The 22,225-nt window shown below is 38.8% G+C and overlaps 1 protein-coding gene across 7 annotated transcripts in view; it reads right to left on the minus strand.

Moving 5' to 3' along the window:
- SIPA1L1 (signal induced proliferation associated 1 like 1) overlaps window positions 1-22,225 on the minus strand; it is a 328,871-nt gene that overhangs the window by 168,854 nt on the left and 137,792 nt on the right. For all 7 annotated transcript variants that reach the window (XM_037031572.1, XM_037031571.1, XM_037031573.1 and 4 more), the window contains one exon: window positions 4,057-4,119. The gene's annotated coding sequence lies outside the window, so the exon portion shown is untranslated. The remainder of the gene's footprint in view (window positions 1-4,056; window positions 4,120-22,225) is intronic.

Consider the following 22,225-nt stretch of genomic DNA (forward strand, 5'->3'; position numbering starts at 1 on the left):
TTAAAAACTCAAAGAACAAGACTCCCTTTCTAATCCCCTCAATCAGAGTAGAGAGTAGAAAACGTTTAACAGCATTCTAGATGATTCGTGCCAATTCACATGACTCACATATTGCTTTCCCAGACTAAACGGTCGATCGCCAGCACCTTTGAATCCACAAGAGAGCGGAGAGCAGGACCGAGTTAAGGCCTGAGTCACACTGTCTACAAGTCTCTCGGCCCTGTGGGTTGTCCCCCACAAAGGTACCATTTCATTTTGAAGTATAAAAACAAGCCAAACCTACAAATCTCTTTATCTAAAAAAAAAATCAATATGAGGATGTCATTCCACAAGAAACAAAAAATATCAGTTTCCTGAATTGATTTTTTAAGAAAAATTTTAAAACACCTTTTTCCTTTAAAAGTACCCATAACACTAAAATTATTTTAAATGAGAAAATGAATATAATACATATTACAGGATTATAGCTTAAACATCTTACATTTCTTGTGTCTGTATTTGTATTTGGCCTGATGCCAAAAACGACTCACTACCTGAATCCTGGTCTCACCCCAAATGGGAGAGATTTAGTAGCTCTTTTCACAGCAGCCTCACTGGGTAAGTGTTTCAACTTGACAGCTATAATCTCCTAACACTGGTAACATTTTAATTTAGATCCTGGGTCCACACTGAAGGAAAAAAGCCTGAAAACTGTTACATTTAAATAAAATTTTAAAAAGAGGGCATTATTTTAACAAGAACAACAACAATAAAAAGCATGCACAATGCACAAAAAACTAAGTTTGATTTCAATAAAAGATGTTTCTGTTTCCCTCCTTGTAATGTTGTAATATAGTTGCAATAATGTTGTCATATAGACAGGAGATATATGAGTCAAGGGGTAAAATTTTTCTGCCTTTACTTGTTCACATGTTAAACATTTAAGCAAAGATAACACTGAAAAAAAAAAAAAGAATGAAATCCTCTTTCAATGGTCACCAATCTCTCCCTGGCAATTTATCTATAATTATGTTCTCCAAGTGAAAGAATTAATGACCTCTGAATGGAAGTGACTATTTAGTCTCCAGTTCCAACAACAACATTCCAAACAAGAACAAGGAGTAATAAGATTCCTCTAACAGCAGGGAAAAAAAAGAGTTTTTTCAGCGCAGAAGTTAAATGACTTCAGACACATTTCAGACATGAATAATACGAAAGTATCTCCAAGGCTCACACTGGGGCACAAAAGGAAATGACAAGACAGCAAAGATGTCTGAGATTTCCAAGTGGCCGAGGTACTGAGGGAAAGCAGAGTTTAGCACCCAACATATGCTTTTTGGAATGTTGATTATTTTAAATTGGTTATTTTTTAAGAAACAGAAGACTCAGAAAGAACCTCTAACCTTCCCTCTAACTGCCTAAAAGAATAGAAGGAAGGAAAATATCATCGCAGATAACTATAGTTTGATAGGAACTACTATGTGATAGGGAAAAACCCAGCAAAGCTCTTTTGCTCAAAGTCTTGTGTCCCGTTAAGGACAGTCCAGCAAACATTTACTTACGAAATATCTGCTTTCCTATCTCCATGTCAATGCCTTTCCTGCCCTCTGAAGTCCCAAACCACAACCCCCCCCACCCCTCAGATGGCACATAAGCCTCATCTGCCTGATCTGTTCTCAAGTCTCCTGTCCATATGGAACTCCTGTACGAACATACATAGTAACTTTGGTCATTTTCACCCCGGCCGTGTGGCTCAGTTATTTGGAACATCGTCCCATGTACCAAAAAGGTCCTGGCCAGGGCACATACCTAAGTCATGGCTTTGAGCCCCAATTGGGGCACAGGTGGGAGGCAATCAATCACACTGGTGTGTGTGTCTCTCTCTCTTATCAATAAACATATCCTCAGGTGAGAATAAATAAATGAAATAAATTTGGTCATTTTCTCCTGTTAATGTGTCTCATGTTAATTAATTAGTCCAGCCAGAAGAACTTAAAAGGGTAGGAAAAATAGTATTTTTCCTCCCCCACAGTTTTGGCAAGGCAGCCAGGAGACTTGACTGGCTGGACACTGTTCATTTTGGGAATTTGATTATTAGGCTAGCCAGAAGAACTCAGAAGGGTAGAAGTAAAATTATTTTCTCCTCTCCCACAGTACTGTGTTTCCATACTTCACAGTCTAATCCTAGGAGTGGATGCCTCTTTTATAATCGCGGCTGCCAGCACAAGGAACAAATTGACAAATCTGGAAAGCACAGAAGTAAATTCTGTAGGTGTCATAACTAATTGTTAGCATGCAGAAAGATGCATAGATTTACCTAAGTCTGCCAAGGGCAAGCATATTGACCAGGACAGGAATAGAGCATTTAAATAAAAAAAGCAACCAACACATTCTGAAAAGCTCACCAATGACACACTGATGGTCTGAAAGTGTCCTGCATGTGCCAAACCTGCACAGGAATGAGAAATTGGATGGAAAGGGAACTCAGAAGCTGACCAGGCACCGGATTCCGCAAGACAATATAAATGGTTGTCAGTATGTTGATTAAACTCATCCAACACTTAAAATCTAACTCGTTTCAGTACAAATCACTGAGGTGCCTAGTAATCAGTTCCTGGATAAGTATCTGAGAATAAATTTATAGCCTCTTTCTGTGATTCTGAATTTATGCTAAACTGAGATTTTAAACAACAAATCATATAGTATCTACATTGCCTGAAGTTAAAAACATGCAAAGATCATGTGTGGTAAAAGGACAAACAAAAGCATGAGGAGAATAAAGACCAAAACCAGGACAGTGGTACCTCAGAGGCAAAAAAGTGGCACAGTAGTTAGGGAGGGGACTGTCCCCAGGGCTTTGGATTGTTCCAGGACACTGGTAAACATCTGATTTTTCTAGTGTCCATGGGAGGGCACATACAGATATCTGTTACACCAGTCTCTATGGAGTTTCTATATTTGCAATAGTCACATTAATTTCTGAAAAGCAAACAAGGAACTAGAAGTTTGGGTACAGACTAGTCTAAGGACAGGTCCACACCGCCAAATACACATCTCTGCAAGGAAATGATTTTTCAGGCACAGTCCAAAACCCTGTTCAGCATTCACAGCCCAGTGGGCTGATTAAAAGGAAAAACTTTCAAGAGGAGGGGGGATATCTAAAAGCGATACATTCTATTCTCCTGTCTTTGAACAGGAAATCACTACCTGTTAACTATTAGCTGCGAAGCGCGTGCCAGTCAACAGCAACAGCCCTGCCAGTTTAATTTATTGGTACTAGTTTGCCTCACTTTGCAATTACTCCCACATTACCCAGGGGAAAACTAATGGATTACTAAAGATAAAATGGAAATTAAGTGAATCACTTGGGATGTTCTGGCTCCCCATGCAAACTGGCTTGATCAAAAAGGAACTGTATTGGCTCAAAAGCCTGGACTTCTGGAGGAGACACAGGCCCCAGGGCCAGCTTCTCTGCCGTCCACTTTTCAAGGCTTCTTGCTCAGACCGCAGAGACACCAGCCTTTACGCTGGCACAGAACCACATCCCAAAGGAGAAAGAGGCAGGCCCTCCCTGCAGCTCTGTTAATTGGAGGGTTTCTGCCAGAAACTCCTGGCAGACCTACCTCGGAGTCTCAGAGCCTAGAACAAAACTGCTGCACCATTCCCGAAACCATCCCTCTGGCCAGTGCCCTACGCTCGTTGATACTCTGTCCACCTTGAGTCCACAGGACTATGGGGCAGGATTGCCTCTAATCACAGGGCCCACCCTGGAGCTCCAGTCAGTTCTTCAACTCCCCAACATGGGGCGTCAACTGGACACATGACATGGCTCCAACCCTAATGTTCATTCTACTAGTATGGACAGGGAACAGCCGGAACAAGACTGTGTTTACCACTATCACAATATATATGTATATTTGGCTAAAGATTCAAGATGCAGATGACCAAATAAATTGAACCTTTGAGAAAAGTAGATTTTGAAAACTGTTTCCAAATTTCCCCTGCTCCAATGACAAATTTAAAGACAAAGCACATTTTAAAGAAGGTAGGTCACAGGAAGTACGGTATAGTACTTACTATAGTCTTGTGCCATGGCTACAGAAATTTTGACAATTAGCATCCCCAGTAATACTGTATGACCTGAGGAAAAAAAAACAGAAATAAAAAGTTAAAAATAGTTTAAAAGAGGAAAAGTTAGTGCACAAGAAATTTCACTAAAATAAAACGGTTACATAACAAAAGTTTTATCTTTTTAAAAGGCAAACCAGCCTTTTAAACGTGAGCAGCTGCAGTTAAATTAGAAATTAGAAAATGTATCTGTAGTATTAGAGTATCTCTAAATATTTTCAAGTTCAAATTGCCTGTGTCTATTGTAGATCTGAACACCTAAAAACAAAAGAAACAAAGTCCATTTTAATCAAGTAATACTGTTCTGGAAGGCTATTTATAAAATTGAACCAAAAACAGAATTATTAAATTGATCTCAAAAATCACATACGCCAACCCTGCAACACATATCTACTATATTCAATTTGATGCAATCTAAAATTAGATAAATAAGCTTCAGTTTCTAAATTTCTAATCTCAGAGATCTGAGGAAATAATAGTTCTCAAAAAGTACATATTTCTGATTCAAATATTTGGTACTGCATCTTACTAAAATCTTTGAATATTCAGCATGGATATAGAATGCTAAGAAAACACACCCTTAGAAATGGGGACTCTAAGACCCTAGAATGGATTTTAATATTTAAAAATGGAAGATAAAAACTCTGTCTCTACTCAGACACCAGAACAAATAACTATATAGCAAACCACACTCTCAGTTAAGCAGGACTTAACATATATAAAAATCTACTGATGCCGTGGTGTCTCCTGGGGAGAGTGTGCCTCTAAAGGCTGGGGAGAGCAACTGCCCATGCACCTACAAACACCACGTCTAGTTCCACTGCCCTCAGGGTGTGAGCGATTCAGCTGTGCTGTTGGCTTTAGTTACAGTTTGTACGGGAGGAAAAAAATTCCTCTGCCTTCGGAGAGTCAGTTCCTGGGGGCACGCAAATGAAACTGACAAAGAAATTAATAGGAGAAAAGGCATTGTCTCTTTATTGATGTGAATATTTTTACATTCATAAGGATACCACAGAAAAGCAGCAAAAATTCAAGGAGGCAGTTAGACCCAAGGACTTATATGCCATTTTAACAAAGGGCAATTAATTTTAGAGAAGTGACTAGGCAAAGGAAAAGGCATGGATTCCTAAGGATGAAGAATTGTGGTATGAGGAGTAGGAAATGTATGGTAGATACGAACTAGTCAGTAAGATCTGTTATGCAGACTCCCTTTCTGGTGTTAAAAACCATTTTCTTTCTTTGGTTTGGAAGATGTGTGCACTTTTAAAAATGAAAACATATGCCCTGCTTTCAGGCAGACAGAGAAAAGACCATTTCTCAATTCCCTGATCCCCTTCAAGTTCAGAAACTAAAAAAATAAAAAACACCTTAAAAATAAAGATGCAAGTCAGAATAAAGATATGTTCCATACATATATCCTTCAAAGGACTCATAGAACACATGAAGAATTCACATACAGCAATAAAAAAAGGACAGGCCACCCAACAGGATACCCAAACTGTCAGTAAGCATACGAAAAGGCCCTCAACCTCATTCATCGCCAAGGAAATACACACTAAAACCATAGTGACATGAAATTACATACTGATCAAAATGACTAAAAATGAAAGTCTGAAGACACAAAGTGTCAGGATCTGCAGCAATTCAGCTGTCATTCTCTGCTGGTGGGAGTGGGAACTGGAAAACTGCTCAGCAACGTCTAACACAGCTAAGCGTAAACATACGCTGTGGCCCAGCAATGCCACTCCCAGGGAAATGCCTACCGGGAAGGCACCTCCAGACACATCAGCCCCAAACACACATGCAGTAATATCCAAAGAAGTCAAAAAACTCAGTAGCAAATAAATTGTAGAATATTCATATAACTGAATGCTATACATCCGGGGTCAGTCAGCTTTTTTCTGCAAAGGACCAGATAGTAAATATTTTTGGCTGTAAAGTCTCTCTGCCTGTTGCAACAACTATTCACCTCTGCCTTTGGAGTGTGAAAACAGCCACAGACAATATGCAAATGAGTGGGTGTGACTGTGTTCCAGTAAAACCTTATTTACAGAAACAGGCAGCCAGCACGAGCTGTAGTTTCATTGTTACAGAGTAATGAATACATATGAACTATACTTAATGCAACAATACAAACGAAGCTCAAAAACATAATGCTGAAAATATATTGCATGATGCCATTTTATAAAGTTCAAAAACAGGTAAAACTAAGTCAGGACAGTAGTTACCCTTGAGTGTGGGGAATAGTGACCTTCCAAATTGACCAGGAGAGGAAATAAGGGGGGATTTTGTGGGCTGGTGATTCTCCAGTTCCTGATTTGAGTGGTGGTTTCATGAATACGTTCAATTTGGGAAAATTCATCAGTGTCCCCTTAGGACTCACGTGTCTTTACATGTGTTACACTTGCATTAAAAAGTAAAATATTTTATTTTTTTAATACACAAAGAATACAGGCCAATTCTATAAGCGGATGCTTTCTCACAACTCACTCTCCCTGTACATCAGACACTCTGCTGCACCAGCGAGCGAGCCTCGTGTCCTCACAAGGCACCGTCATGAAGCCTCCCTTTCTTTAACGTGACGTCTGCACCGCAACCAACCCCCTGTTCTGAATTCCAGGTAGGACTGCAGAGAATGAGCTGTGATCCGACGGAACACACAGGAGTGTGAGGAGGAGAATGCAACACCCAGGGAGGGAATGAGGGAGAGTAACAGATGGTGGATTAAGAGACTGATAGAAATAAGTCCCTACATTTTAACATAATCTGCTTGAATAATCTATACAGACTAGAAAGTAACAAACAGCTTAGAAACACAATTTGGAAGGTCACTGAACTTGCACTGTGGACAAAAATAATGACATTTTAAAAGCTGACTAGGGTTCTTAAAAGACTGTTAAAGGGGTTTATTTCCAGTACAATTTCTCCAATCTAAAAGATTAAGTGGGCAGAAAATTTTAGCTTTTTGAAAAAGGAAGAAACCCTGAAATATGAAATGGTCTTAACTTTCTAGGCTGCATATTTTAAGCCATTTCTATACCTTGATGTCACCTTGTCCCTGTACACCGGGTCTGAAATTTAATTGAACATTGTAACTTTCCAGGGATCATTAGAAGCCATTACATTACCCGGGTTACATTCAAATATATTAGGAGTGGCAGAGAACATAAAAATTCCGAGAACAGCAAGATCCCTGGGCATCACATTATATGGATTCACATATGAGTATGAGTGAAATAAAGAGCAAAGGCATAAAGAATAAATAAGTGAGAAGAACTGAAATCCATTCCCTCCCTATACAGCATTTCCCGCACAACTGATTATGTGTGAGAAACTGAACTAGATGCCAAGATACAGCTATAAGTTAATACATCAATAATTTAAATTGTCGTCAAAGTTACACAATATTACAAGTGCTATGGGAAGAATTATTATTAAGAAATGTAGGAGAAGTGAAGTAAGGAGAGGAGGGCAAGGAAAGGAAATCTTCATATAGTAGGTACAAGTTAAAATGGGCTTTGAATAATTAAAGATAAGCAAGGTACGAGGGAATACACCATCATCACAAGCAGAGAGAGAGAATGTCCAAAGGCCTGGAGGCATGAATAAGCCAGTCAAGTCTGAGGAGTAACAAAAAGTCTGGGACAGCCTGACCATGGTGTAGGAGAACAAGCTAAAACGGAGGTGACAGTGGGACCTGACAACTACGCTACGTTTGAATTTTGTCTTACAGGCATTACGGAGCCACTGGGGTTGGAGTTGGAGGAATGAGAATGGGACACAGGAACGGAGGGGAAGTGAAAGTTCTCCAAATACATCTTTTTATGTAGTTTTGACATTTACAGCCATGGGAATGTTTCACGAAATTTAAAAGGTAAATAATAAAAATCAACCGACAGTTAGGGTTAACTCAGAATGAAAGACAATCAGAAACAAACGAACTGCACCACCCACGCACAACATCGCCACATTTAGGGGAGGGCAGTAAAAAACAAGGAGCCTGCCCAGTACCTTGACTGTGTTCTGAAGCTAGAGACAAAACAAATAAAGGCCAAGGCCAGAATCAACTCTATGGTGTTGGACTTGAATTGCAGGTATCACGGTTTTTAATACATATTTCTGTAGATGACAGATAGATAAATATATAGATGTAAGTATGTGTGTGTATGTATATATCTAATAAGATTATAATAATCTATATGTTGTACACATATATAATAATCTCCCAGTTTTTCCTCTGAGAGAACCTAAGACAATGATACCCCTTAGCAATGAGCACACCTGACACCCAGGTATTGGTTTCTAAACACTGCCTTCCAATTTTAAAAGAAGAGAGAGAAGTACTTAGAGAAATTTTTAGTTGCAAAGCTGGAATAGGGAAAGATTCAGATGAACCTGGAACATGTTATGGTACAAGAAAATAAGAAAGGGCTCAAAAAAGATGGGGACTTATTGAAAGGACATTAGTCACAACCTAAAGGGGTCAAATCTAGGACAATTTGAGAAATAGAAAATTACATTAATAGATTATAATACATAGGGTAAAGCAAATATCCATGAGTCCATACTGATAAAAATAAATACCTGAATACTTAAATAGGGGAAGGAGGATGAAATTTAATCCATACTCCACTCTCTATATAAGTCAATTTCATTTCAAGATTATAAAACCTTTAGTAGATAATAAAACTATACTTTATAGCCTCTGAATAGGTTAACAGTACAAGAAAAAAGTAAATTCACGCTGCCATTAAAATAAAGAAGTTCTGTTCTTTAAAAGACATCATATAGAAAATAAAACATGAATTAGGAAATAACCAATAAAATATAAGATCTAGAATATATCTCTTACAAATTTATAAGACAATCCAAGAGAAAAAGGGATGGAAGTTATAAAAGAAAATGCAGAAGGTCCTTAAATACAGGAAATAATATTTAGTTGGGTAATTAGAGAAATACAAATAAAAAGCGCCTTTACACACCACCAGCTGGGCTACGTTTAGGAAGCCAGACCACGCCGAGTGTGCGGCAAAGCTGTGGAGCAACGGGAACATCAGAAGGGCGGACCCTGGTGGGAGCTGAAGGACGGCACCACCACTTTGAACATGGTCAAGGGTGAGCACGGCCTGCCAGGTGGCAATCCCACCGCTACGTTACATGGTCACAACTGTCAATTGTTCATAACCACAGTGAACTGCAAACCACCTAAATTCCCACAGGAGAATAAAAAAGCATTATGTGGTTTGAGGCAAAATCACTGAACTCTGATAGTAAATGCAACAGTGTGGAAAAATTCAAGGGGACAATATCCCTACATACTTCTTCAGAAAGAAATTGGTTCTAAAATTTTAAAAGTTAAATGACAAAACTCACTGAAGGCTGGCTCAACACCACCAAGTCGTTAAACACTTCCCAAAGTTTTGTGCTTGGCGGTGTGGATGTTTCCAAGACAGACAAATGAGTCCTCCAAGAGATAATAACACAATTCTCTTTAGCTCTGAATACAACATCAAGCCAAACACTAGGGTAAACAAGACAAAACTGTAGTTCTCCTTGTTATTTTAAAAAGATGGCACTTCAATTCCCAAAGTCTGTGTACAACACTTGAAAAAGCATCACCCACAACGGAGCTTTTCCAGAGGAAAAAAGTACTTAAAGATCCCCAAAATCTGTTACTTTGTTAGGTGGCTACCACAACAGGTGTGATTGCCTCTCTCAGGCTCATACCAACTGACTTTGGATTCATTTAAAAGTACATTTTATATAAACATAAAATCATATACATATAATGTACCTATCAAAAATTATATATACATACATATGTATAAAAAACTTTCACTTTTCAAACCAATACAGCTGGATTGAAAACAAAACCCTCACATGAGCAGAGCTGCCCAGTCATATCCACTGCCCTCTGTCCGTGGTCAGCACTGCCATCACCCCTTGCTAAGCTCCCTCACCCGGCCAAGGTCAGAACAGAGTGCGCCCAGGAGTCTACTGACCACCCTCAGAGCACAGGCTCCTCACACCATATAAGGTTAACAAATTTTAACAACAGAGAAAAGCATAACCTGTGTATTTAAATTTGGCATCAAAGACGCAATGTATTTTTCTTGGTTTTTTAGATGTTACATAATAGCATTCAGAATTTAGAATATTGTGGTCCATATTTTGTATAGGTGGGAGTATGCACAAAATCTTCATACCAGATGCTAAATTACATAAAGACATCAAGTGACAGTTCTAGCTGAATCAGCTCTAATTCATTTTGTTTGCTTTCTAACAGCACTATTTTAAAAAGAGCAGTTCCATGGTCCATAGAACAGATTTCTATTTTAAGCAGAAGTGACAATCTTTACTTACGTAAGAAGCAATTATACGGGCTAACAGAAGAAATGAACCGCAGTGGGATACACCAGAGATATGTTAAGGGAAACCATTAGTTTCATTCTCAAGGGTACGTACTAAGTGTATCAGTCTAACAGTCATTGAATTGATTAAGCCATAATTTTGCTACATGAATTCTCCATTCTTTTTTTTCCCAGAGCACACTGAATAATCGGAAGGCGGTGTTTGCTTTCCTCTCTACAGTAACAACTGTGCATTTGGCCTGAATTCTAAATAACCAGGTTCTTTATGAAAATTTTGAAATTCAGCCAATATACAGATCTTTCCACTAAAAATAAGCATGAAGCAAACAGGCCCAATTCATAACTGTCATATTTACTCAAATGGGAGACCATTCTTCTCAGACAAGTTGGGTAAACATGCAAAGACCTCACATCACCAGACATGCTTTACTGTTGCTGAAAACAAAGTTGCTGTTAAGAACTTGAAGCATGAATACTCAATTGGATGTTTGATGACATTGCGTCTATGGCTTAAAATCTATTGACTGAATATTTAACCAATCAGATAGTGTCTTTCTACATTGGTTGAGCCTACACACTAGGGGACATGGTTGGTTTTATATGTTAACTTGGCTAGGCCATGGTACCCAGTTATTTAATCAAATATTGATACCCTAGGTGTTGCTCTGAAGGTATTTTATAGATGTGGTTAACAGCTATCATCAGTTGACTTTTAACTAAAGGAAATTACCCTCAGTAATGTGGGTGGGGCTCATCCAATCTCTTAAAGCCTTAATCTCAAAGACTAAGGTTTCCTAAAGAAGAAATTCTACCTCAAGATTTGAACATCAACTCATATATTCCTATTGGTTCTATTTTTTTATAGGCCATCTGGATTGCTACATTAGGTGAAATGGGAATCCCACTATGAATTTTACAGGTTTTTAAATTTAAAGGCATACAAGCAAAGAAATGCCTTAATTTAATTCCGTTTTACCTGGGGAGACAAAAGCATCAGAAGCCTACCAAAGTGTAGCTAACGGCTGCGATACTCCCCGACTAAGTAAAACAGAGGTAAACCGTGAGGTGTGCACCACGGTATCGGGATAAAGACAACGCTGAGGGAAGAGCGGGGGGACATTGGTTCTCACTTGGGGTCTGGGAAGGAGGCGGTGGGCAGGAAGGAAGTCAGGCAACACAGAGAATGCCACACCTGCGGGGAGCTGTCCAGGTGAGAACTTACTCGTCTAAGCTTTTAAGCTACGTCTCAGGACTTACTGTGTTCCAGGTGTTCTACCTTGACTCTCCCATCTGACTGGTCACAAGATTGTGAGGTGGCAGATGCTATCATTTATCCACAATCCCAGGAGGGATAGAAGAGTCAGAGACATAATTCCTTGAGGTGACATGACTACTAAGCAGTAGTAGAGGCCAATTTTGAACACAGGCCTTGAGTTGAGCTACTGGACTATATGCTTCCCTAATAGTACTTTCCAGGCAGAACAGGGTAAAACCATTCCAAACCAAAAACCCTTACAAGCAATGTCATTGACGTAACAAAAGTGGCAAACTGTATCTGAGATCTGTAAACACAGAGGGGATTAAAGGGAAACAGCATGAGCAGAAGTAGCAAAAGCAAAACTGTATAAAAAGAAAAGATGTCTTGGTCAAAACTGTTAATACCCGACAAATTTACCTTTTTGTCCCTCCTCCTATCTCAATAAATTAAAAATAAATAAATATACACATAAATTCACAGAAATACAGGAAATCCCAGTACAGATGACATCACTCAGTAGACCGGAGCAGTGAGAAATTATAGGAAACAGAAAGCATTCGGTTTGAAGACAAAACTCAACAAATCTGAAAGACCAGTAACCCCTCAGAAATAAGAGGCTAGAGCTCCAGAATACTCTTCCTAGCAGACCCTAGAAAAAACTAACAACCGTGTCAGCAGATTCTGGGGGAAGAAGCATACCACATATGACGAACCAGGTAATAAAGAAAATGACACGGACATCAGTCCCCTCGTGCTCGGCACAAGCCCCTGCATCAGAGCCTTGAGAAATACCAGAGCCAAGGAAATACCAGATCCTTGGAAGTGGAGGTACTGGACAACGGTCCAGAGAACTTACAACTTGCAGTTTACCTGCAATCAGAAAGCAAAGAACCCACACAATTTACGGGAAAACCCACTCCACCCAATATGGCTTGCCTACCTGTCAATCAAACCCCAGAGGCCCTGCAGGGGAACAGAATCTCTACAGCACTGAACTCAAACTCTTGGTTTCATCATTTGCTACAAATAAACATATGATAACGAAGTGAAGAGACTTAGAACATGACACCCTCAAACATGTGTACTTGGCTTACTGTTTTGAGTGAAAGGGACTTAAAAAACAACAGGTGCATATAGGCACTGCAATCTACCTTTTCTTCCAGAAAACAGATGCTCTCCCAGCACCTGGAGGTAAAGGACGCTCTGATCACGGCGACAGGGAGCTGAGGCTGGGAAGAATCTGTGCAAGCAAAGCTTTTAAAAATAACCCCATTATCTTCCTTTAACATCCTCATATACTTTACTTTTTCACAATGACTGCTCTTTGTTCTACCTGATATATAAACACTTAGGCCTAAACTGGTTTTTTTTGTGTGTGTCTTCATCTTCCTGTGAAAGCTCCCACGTACATGTTTAAAAAAAAAATTGTACGCTACTCTCCTGCTAATCTATGTCAACCTACTTCTCGGGCCAAGCCAGAGACCCTAGGAGGGTGGAGGAAAAATGTATTCACCTCCTCTACACATCCATTCTAGGAAATCAGCAATATGAAAAGAAGTATTAAGTTCAAGAATACTTAAGAAGAATAATTAATATGGAAAAACAACATATTTTAAAGTATAATATAGTTCCTCAACAATGTCAAGGAAACACAGCACCCACAAAAAAGGCAATGATTATTTTGGGTTAAAACAAGATTACTGAGCAGCAAAAACACGAAGGGTGCACCAGCACCAGGCCGTGCAGGGGGAGGCTGGACTCCACGTCTGGGGCCCATCCCCAGTGGACACGATGAGCTCCGTCCACTATCCCCCCCGCTTGGCCTCTTCCCTTCTGCCTGTAAACATGTTCAAATCTTCCTTGGTTCATAAAAAGCTTTTTCTTTGACCCAGATCTCTCTCCAAAATTAAGAATTGATGAGGGAGAGGAGTGTTGATAATGATTTGGAAGTTCCTACCTCAAATATCTGGGCAGATGGTTCTCCCAGGAGATGAACAAAGAAACACAGGGGAGAATGGGAAATAAAGGAGTACTTGGTGATAACCTACAAAATTTGAAGTGCCTTTACAGGACTAAGGTCATAAACTAAGAGTCTATAAACTGAACTTGGTCCATAGGTATATTTTCTTTGGCCCATGCAGTGTTTTACAAGAATTCAAAACCAACCCTTAAAACTCAGGGTATTTAACATGTAAGTCCTGATTTATAGCTTCTCTTGAAACACAAGGAGATCTGGTAACCCTGGGCCCCTAATCCCCAACAGCAACAATGGTGGGAGCCCAACAGCCTGTCTGGGGCCTGCATCTCCCACTCTCTACCGTCCCCAGTACCGTCCTCCTCAACCCTGAGCCCATGTCAAATGGCCATTTATCACTCCACTCTCTCTGCTGTTTTTCTTAGTGTAGAAAAATATTTTTTCTTACCCTAAGGCCTGCTTTTACTCATCTACATTGTTGGCCGGCACTTAAGCTTATGAATCTGCTGTAAAAGAACAGGGTCAAGAAAGAAATTAAAAATATGGCTGGTAAGAAAATCCAGGGCTCGGGCTGTGGTTTAAGGTGGGCTTGAAATAGTTTAAAACAGAAGACAGCTAAGCTCATGAAAAAGAATGTATGAAAGGAGACAATAACCATGGATGGAACTTCAAACTTCAGGAAATACCCATCACATCAATAAAAGAAAGAAAAGAGTTAAGTGACAGTAAATGAAAGGAAAGGTTGAGGAGACAGAGGTTCAGAAAGATTTCAAAATGAGTTAAGTTGATGGTGCAGATTCCAGCCCAGCCCCACCCAGTCGTGAGACTAGGGTCACAGAAAGAGACCAAAGTCCATTGTTAAATAAATGGGGGGGGGGGGGGGAATCAAGCCTAAACTACCCATGAAACTGTATTCTAGATCAATTGGTTAAGGTTAATTCAGAAAGATGTCTCTTTCATTACTGCCAATGTAATGTTACGCCAAGAACTGAAAAGCCATTTTTCACTGACCAGAATTATCATATGATATCTAAATGACTTAAGTTTTATCTTACATGTTAAAAGCATTTTCAAGTAAAAACGAAGGCAGAAAAAATATTAGGCACAATTTAACAACAATATTTTCCTCAAACTGTTGCATATAAGAGAATCACTTATACTACCGTGATAAGAAACCTGGCCAGTTAACAAAGAAAAAAAGTTACCAAGTTTTCCTCCAAATTTCTATATGACAAGGAGAAGGGGAAAGTCCATTTAGCATTACAAGGACTTAAAGCGTCACAATTAATAAGCAGGACCACCTCTGCAAATTCGGGTTAAAAAATACAGTTTAGAAACTCTACAACCTAAATAGGCTTCTCTGTTATGGCTTTTGTCCTAGATTATTAGATATATTGGATATAGAACATGGATAGAATTCCAAAGGCAATATTAATTAAATATTAAACATAAGGAAAATGCTCACCCTCATTAAAAATCAAGAAATATTAAAGCAAAAGTGAAGTAGTCATCATTTTAGAAATATTAAATTACCAAAGTAATATTTTGTACACTTGTAATGATTAAATTAGCAAAATAATTTTTGTACATTTGATAGTGGTAAGCCTGAATTAAAACTGCTTGTGGCCCTGGCTGGTGTGGCTCAGTGGATTGAGCGTAGTCCTGTGAACCAAAGGAGCTGCCAGTTTGATTCCCAGTCAGGGCACATGCCTGGGTTGCAGGCCGGGTCCCTAGTAAAGTGGCATGTGAGAGGCAACCACACATTGATGTTTCTCTCCTTCTCTTTCTCCCTCCTTTCCCCTCTCTAAAAATAAATAAATAAAATTTTTAAAAATTGCTGTGGCCCTGTAAACTGGGATCTCATCTTTAAAAATAGGTAATATTTAGCCAAATGTTCAAAACCCTTGTAATCAATCAATGGTATTCTCAGGAATGAATTTTATATAAATAATGCAACGGAAGCAAAATGTTTTATGAATGAAAATATACTCTGCTACAATGTTATTTTAAACAAAAACAATCTATAAAACTGTCCAACAATAGAAATATTATACTGAAAATTCTACTTTATCAACACTATAATCTATAGTTTACTGTTCTTTAATGGAACAATAATAAAGACCATATAGACCACAGAAAAATAACTGGTATCATGTGACGGTAGAAAATAAAATAATATGCCTACCAAGATTACAACCAGGAGAAAAAAATAAAAAGAAAGAAAAATGTGTTGGCATGTGGTCAAGCCAAGAATGGAAATACTCAAATAGTGGGAACAATTAATAATATACTGGAACAATAGATCCCTGGAGTGTTTCTCTCATGTTTCAATATTCTTTTAATAATTCAGTAGGTGAAACAGGAAGGAAATCTGGCATCATGGGATTACAAAATCGGCACAAAGATGAAAACTGTAGCCACGGTGAGATGGGAAGAGAGAGAGAGCTGGGAGAGCCAAATGTAAGAGCAGTAAGAGTTTTAACAAATGAACTAAAATTGGAAAACTACTGGGACTTCAGAGAGCAGTTTCAGAGAAATGGTAGGTGCATAAATCTTACGCAAAGAATTGATTAAGTAACAGAGGTAAGGAAGTGTCTGAGACTCAGGCAACCCTGGGAAAGAAGAAACTGGTGGTAATCTGAGGGAGAGAAGAAATGGAACCATGGTTTGGGGAAGAATGGAATCATGGTTGAGAAGAGTATTTTTAGGCCACAACCTAGGAGAGTGAAAAATCAAGCAGTAAGTGAAAAACTGAAAATTTGGAAACAATGATACGTCTCTTGGAGGCCCCGTGGCACAAAGACTCAAGCTGCACAGAGCAGAATTTAGCTCTTTACTCTCTGTTCCCAAAAAACACTGAACTTTATCTATGGAAATGGTACTTCGATGAAAATTTTTATATCTTCTTAAAGTAAGAGACACTGATTAGAACATGTCTCCAACAGTGTTTGAACACAAAGACAAGCAATACAACACAAATAAATTATTTTCATGGTGACCTTCAAAGAAGCTAGAGGTCCTAAGCTAAACCTCACATAAAATAATTGTGTCAGCATGACGAATGTTTTGCATGAATCTAAAGTTCACATTTTTCTTTAACATTGCTGGAATCAGGATGTATCTTGTCAGTGACACACCTCTTAGCACTGTATCATAGTTTAAAAGGCTGTGGTCTTTTCTCGTAATGATACATAAGTTAAGGATCTGTCTTACAGCGGAAAGCATCTTAAATTCAGTAACATGTGGTATCTCTCTGTTCTTATAAATCACTCTCCCACGTCACCACACTACTACAACAGAAAAGAGAAGGAGAGAGGGGAATAAAAACTTGGCACATGCTATTTTAAACCACTTTATTTTATAAAAATATGAAGTTGTAAACGTTCCACCAGGTAGGTTTCTGACCCTGTAATTACAGGATCCTTGTGGTCCTAACTCAGCAGTTTATTCGCGCTCATAAATGCAGAACACCGACGATGCACACGCACACTCCTGTCGCACAGCTCTCCGGGCAACGGCAGTGTCTTACATGGCAGGGAAATGGACATTGTGGAGAAAAGGACAACTCACCCAGCGTACTTTCCCTTAAACATAATATGCTTTAAAACACAGTACTTTTCCAATGAAGGATGATCAGAGGCAAGGGCATTTGTATTGAGAATATTAAACTTTAGTAGAAATATTAATTTAAAAACTATCACTTGGGGCATTTTAAAATGCATATTCACATCTTTGCAAGTTTTTTTTGTTAATTTAAAATTATTCCTAAATAGTTTACTAAAATCAGTAATTATACACATGCATGTCAACAATTTTTACTGGCAATGTCATTGGTGTGTTAACCTCAACAAATGGGTGGTCCTACAAACAGGAAGAGAATCACAGAAATGGAGATCCATGGAGTGGGGGTGGGGGTGGGGGGAATGGGGAAAAGGTACAGGGAATAAATAGCATAAATGGTAGGTACAAAATCGACAGGGGGAGGTTAACAATAGTATGGGAAATATAGAAGCCAAAGAACTCACATGTATGACCCATGGACATGAACTAAAGGGGGGGAATGTGGGGGGGGGTGCAGGGCAGAGGGGAATAAGGGGGGGGGGGAATGGGACAACTGTAATACCATAATCAATAAAATACGTATTTTAAAAATGGGTTGTCTGGAAAGGTAAAAGTCTAAAGAAAAATACTTAATGAAACATTCATAGCATCAAACACCTTTGGAAATTACCATGATCAACAATTAGCCACTCCAAATTGCAATGCACTACACATTTTTTAATGTTTTACAACCAAGGAAACCTAACTTGCCAGCCAATAAATTTATTATACTCCTGCCTATGCAACTGGAAATGCGCAAGATAATCAAATTAATGAAATTAGCATCTTAAAATGTTTCTACAGAAGAATTGATTTATGTTAGGCCAGTGGTTTACCTATAAAACATTTTAAAGTGATTCTGATTATAAAGGTGGGTTCAACATCAAAGCCAAAATAGGCACCACACCAGAAAATGCCTTCGTGACCTTCCAGTTGTACAATTTTGCAATTTACAAGCACTTTCACAATCATTGTTCTCTGAGCTACTCTATTAACCATAACTCCAGATGCTGCCATTTTTTACTATTATCTATACTGTTTGGGGCTAAACTTGGAGAACGTTCATCACACTAATATATATATGAAGCGCATTTTTTCAATGGAGGTCCCAAGTATGACTATAAAATTTCAATACCATCAGCCAGGATAGATGTTACATACTCATGACCCCAAACACTGCAACTCATTTCGTCCTATATACAAGGGAAATACACAGTAAATTCACAACCTCCAGGACTTGATCACTGTCCTCTATAAAAAGTGAAGACAACATTTTCTTTTTTTACTTGCTAATTGGTTTTCATTCCTTTTAAAAACATTTTCTGATTATTTAATGTAAGCAACACATTGTGTGAGGAAAATAAACAGTTCCTGCCCTTAAGAAAACGATAGCATCCAGGGGAAAGGAGCAGAAAGAACCTTAACATAATGGCAGATTATGTTAAGTGCTAGAGTTTTATGAAAACACAAAGATGATAAAATTATATTAGCTAAGAAGTATATTACGCTGTAAGTAGATTTACATTGTTGCAAATAAAAAATATTCTCTCTGGATTAACTAACAGGTTCACTAGTAATAAGATCTTATCAGCATCTTATTTTAGTTTTCTGTGACGTTATTTTTAAACACTGACAGGTTTCATATTCCCAAACCCACTATAGTTTATTCCTTACCTAACAGCCAAGAAATTTTGTGTTGACCTTTTAAAATATTCACACTTCACAAAGATCCTTATAGTAGTATGATACTGTGATAAATTGTATACAAAGTATATCTTTAGTCAGATGACTGAATATGTAGATGACCTTTGTTCAGTCAGCTTCCTGGCTCCCAACTCCAGCAAACTCTTGGAATTTCCTAAGTGATGGGAGCTTAATTATTTAATGGTGATGAGGTGACTTCTGGAAAGCAACCAGGATAGGGTCTGGTTGCCAATGGAGCCAACCATTTGATTGGAGAGTTGGAACTTTCAATCCCACCCCCCCAATCTCTGGGGAGGGGGCCAGGACAGGAGGGGTCAGTGATTTAATCAATCATGTCTACATAATGAATCATCCGTAAAGAAACGAAAGGGCAGGGTTCCGAAAGCTTCCAGGTTGGTGAACCCTGGAGACGCGGGGAGAGCGGCTTGTCTGCAGAGGACATGGAGGACGGGTGCCCTTTCCCCGTGCCCTGCCCTGTGTATCTCCTCATCTGGCTACTGATTCACACCCTGAAATACTCTCTATAAGAAATCAACAAGGTGAGTAGAAGGCTCTCCTGAGTTCTGTGAACCATTTTAGCAAGTTAATCAAACCCAAAGAGGGGTTTGTGGGAACCTTTGGCTTTTCAGTCAGTCGGTCAGAAGCACAGGTAACAACTTGGGTCTGTGGCTGGCATTTGAAACATGTGAGAGAAGGGAGGGGCGGTGGGGAGAGGAGTAGTGTTACTGGCTCGAACCCCTATCCAGTGGAATCTGATGGTATCTCCAGGTAGACAGGCGCGAGAAAGGAGCTGAATATAGCACACCCAAGTTGGTGTCTAGAGGGTTGCTCTTAGTGTGAAGAACCCCACCCCCACAGTGGAATTGGTTCAGCAACCCAAAAGAAACAGTAAAACCGAAACAGCCAAATAAAAACACCAGTCCTTGAAGATAAAAAGGTTTATAAGAACAATTATGATGAAGAACTGAAATTACTTGTTCCCATTTCAGGATGTAACATGCAGAAGGAAAAAAAGACAGGTTCAATGGGTTTCTTAAAAGTTAACTTTTATAAAAATTGAAAAATACATATACATGTGTGTGTGTGTGTGTATATATATATATATACATATTAAAATCCTAAATTCTGAAAATACCCTTCAGAATTTGCACATGTAACTACTGTTATACCAGTCAATCAAGAAAGAGCATTACCAACACCCCAGAAGCCACCCTCACAGGTCCCCGGTAACCGCCAAAGCCAGCAACCATTATGACTTCTAGCACCACGGCCTCGCCCTGCCTGTTGCGCACTGGCCTTTCTACACACGAGAAAAACAATGTCTTTAAGAGCATGCTGTCTTCTTTCACTCAATCCTGTGAACCTCATCTATGTGGTAACACGAAGCATCGGTGCCATTATATGAACGTACTAAATACAATATTTATCTACACTGAGAACTTCTTAACTTTTTCTAGTTCGGCATTAGCACAAATAATGCTGCTATGACTATTTTGGACACATTCTTGGGGGCACACGTGCGTGTGTTTCTGTGGAGTCTGAACGCACCCGGAGTGGAACTGCCAGACCAAAGGACCCAGTGGTGCCCCACTCAGCGCGAATGTGGTGTGGCGGCTCTACACTTGGAGTCATCATGCTGGCGAGAATATAATGACACATCAGCACAATTTTAATTTGCACTTCTCTTACAAGAAATGATTTTGAAAACCTTTTAAAAGGCTTACTGGCCAACTATCTTCCGTTGTGAACTGCCTATTCGAATCTTATATATTTAACCAGAGGAATGGTATAAAGGGGGAATAAAGGTTCTGGCCTATTTGGTTTATAGTTCCTTACACATTCTGGATGAGTTCTCTGTTGGATACAAATCTATACAGATATACACAGATACAGAAATACATACAGCAAATACCTTCAAGAAAACCCTGAGTGGGTTGTCTTTTTGCTCCTTTAACAATGGTCTTTGATGATGAGAAATTCTTAACTCAATATAGTTCAACTTAACAATTTCTTCCTTTCTGGTAAATCTCAATGGAATTCAAACACTGCTCCCCAAATGTAAAAAGAGGAACATCTAGAATACTTTCAATTACTATACTGGAATGTCATGATACAAAGTTAATCACTTTAAACAAGTTTATTCCAAGACTATAACCTCTAACAAACTAAGTGTAGATAATTATTCAACAAGAACATCGCAGGGGCATTTTAGCGAGACATGATTAGGACCTGGACCCCTGGCGTCCAGTGGGGCACATCCCACATCGGGCTCCCCATCCCAGCCAGGGACATTTTAAATTCCGACTCTCACCTGAACAATTTTGAACCAAATTTCTTAAAGGGAAGTTTTGCTTGCTGGAAATCTAAGTAAACATGATAAAAGGGGCCCCCCAAATAAATTTTATTCCTGAATATTTCATAACTAAAATTAGGGTGCTGATCATTTAGTACATTATCAACCTTTCTCTTATACCTCTGCTTAAATCATTTCTATTAACATAAAAGAAGTTAATATCTTACTTCACATCCTGAAGTGAGAACCAAAAATAACTGAGGAAAATAAAGCTGTTAGACTGGTAATTTAAGATATGATATCTGCATAACAAATTATCATATTATGATATAATTGCATGTATTTTGAAGAACTTGTTTGACAGACAGTATAAGGCATGCAAAGCAGCAAAGTAATTTGGAGACGTAAGTGGGAATTTGATGGGGAGATACATGGTAAAAAATACAATAAAAAATGAACTATTAGCCCTGGCTGGTATAGCTCAATAGATTGAGTGCGGGTCTGCGAACAAAAGGATCGTGCTTCAGTTTCCAGTCAGGGCACATGCCTGGGTTGCAGGCCATTTCCCAGCAGGGGATGCACGAGAGGCAACCATACACTGGGAAAAAAATGAACTATTAAAATAAGAATACACAAGTAGACATTGTGCTTATATAAATTACATGCGTGGGAACAGTTTCCTTTACTACTTTTATAATCTTTGTGTTTAACCACCAAGCTACTAATCAACTTTTATTTATAGCAAATGCATCAAATGACATGATGAATACGGGAAAAGAACAACCCTGCAACCCACGATTTAAACATTTCACTTACGCAATGATGATTTAAGAAATACACTTTTTCCTGTGACTTTTCAGTTTAGTTTAGGTTGGTATGAATAATAATTCATATAGGCCCTATTGTTCAAAGAATTT

Source organism: Sturnira hondurensis, unplaced genomic scaffold (genome assembly GCF_014824575.4).
Source record: "Sturnira hondurensis isolate 20B ecotype Veracruz unplaced genomic scaffold, ASM1482457v3 Scaffold0021143, whole genome shotgun sequence".
Taxonomy (NCBI): Eukaryota; Metazoa; Chordata; class Mammalia; order Chiroptera; family Phyllostomidae; genus Sturnira; species Sturnira hondurensis.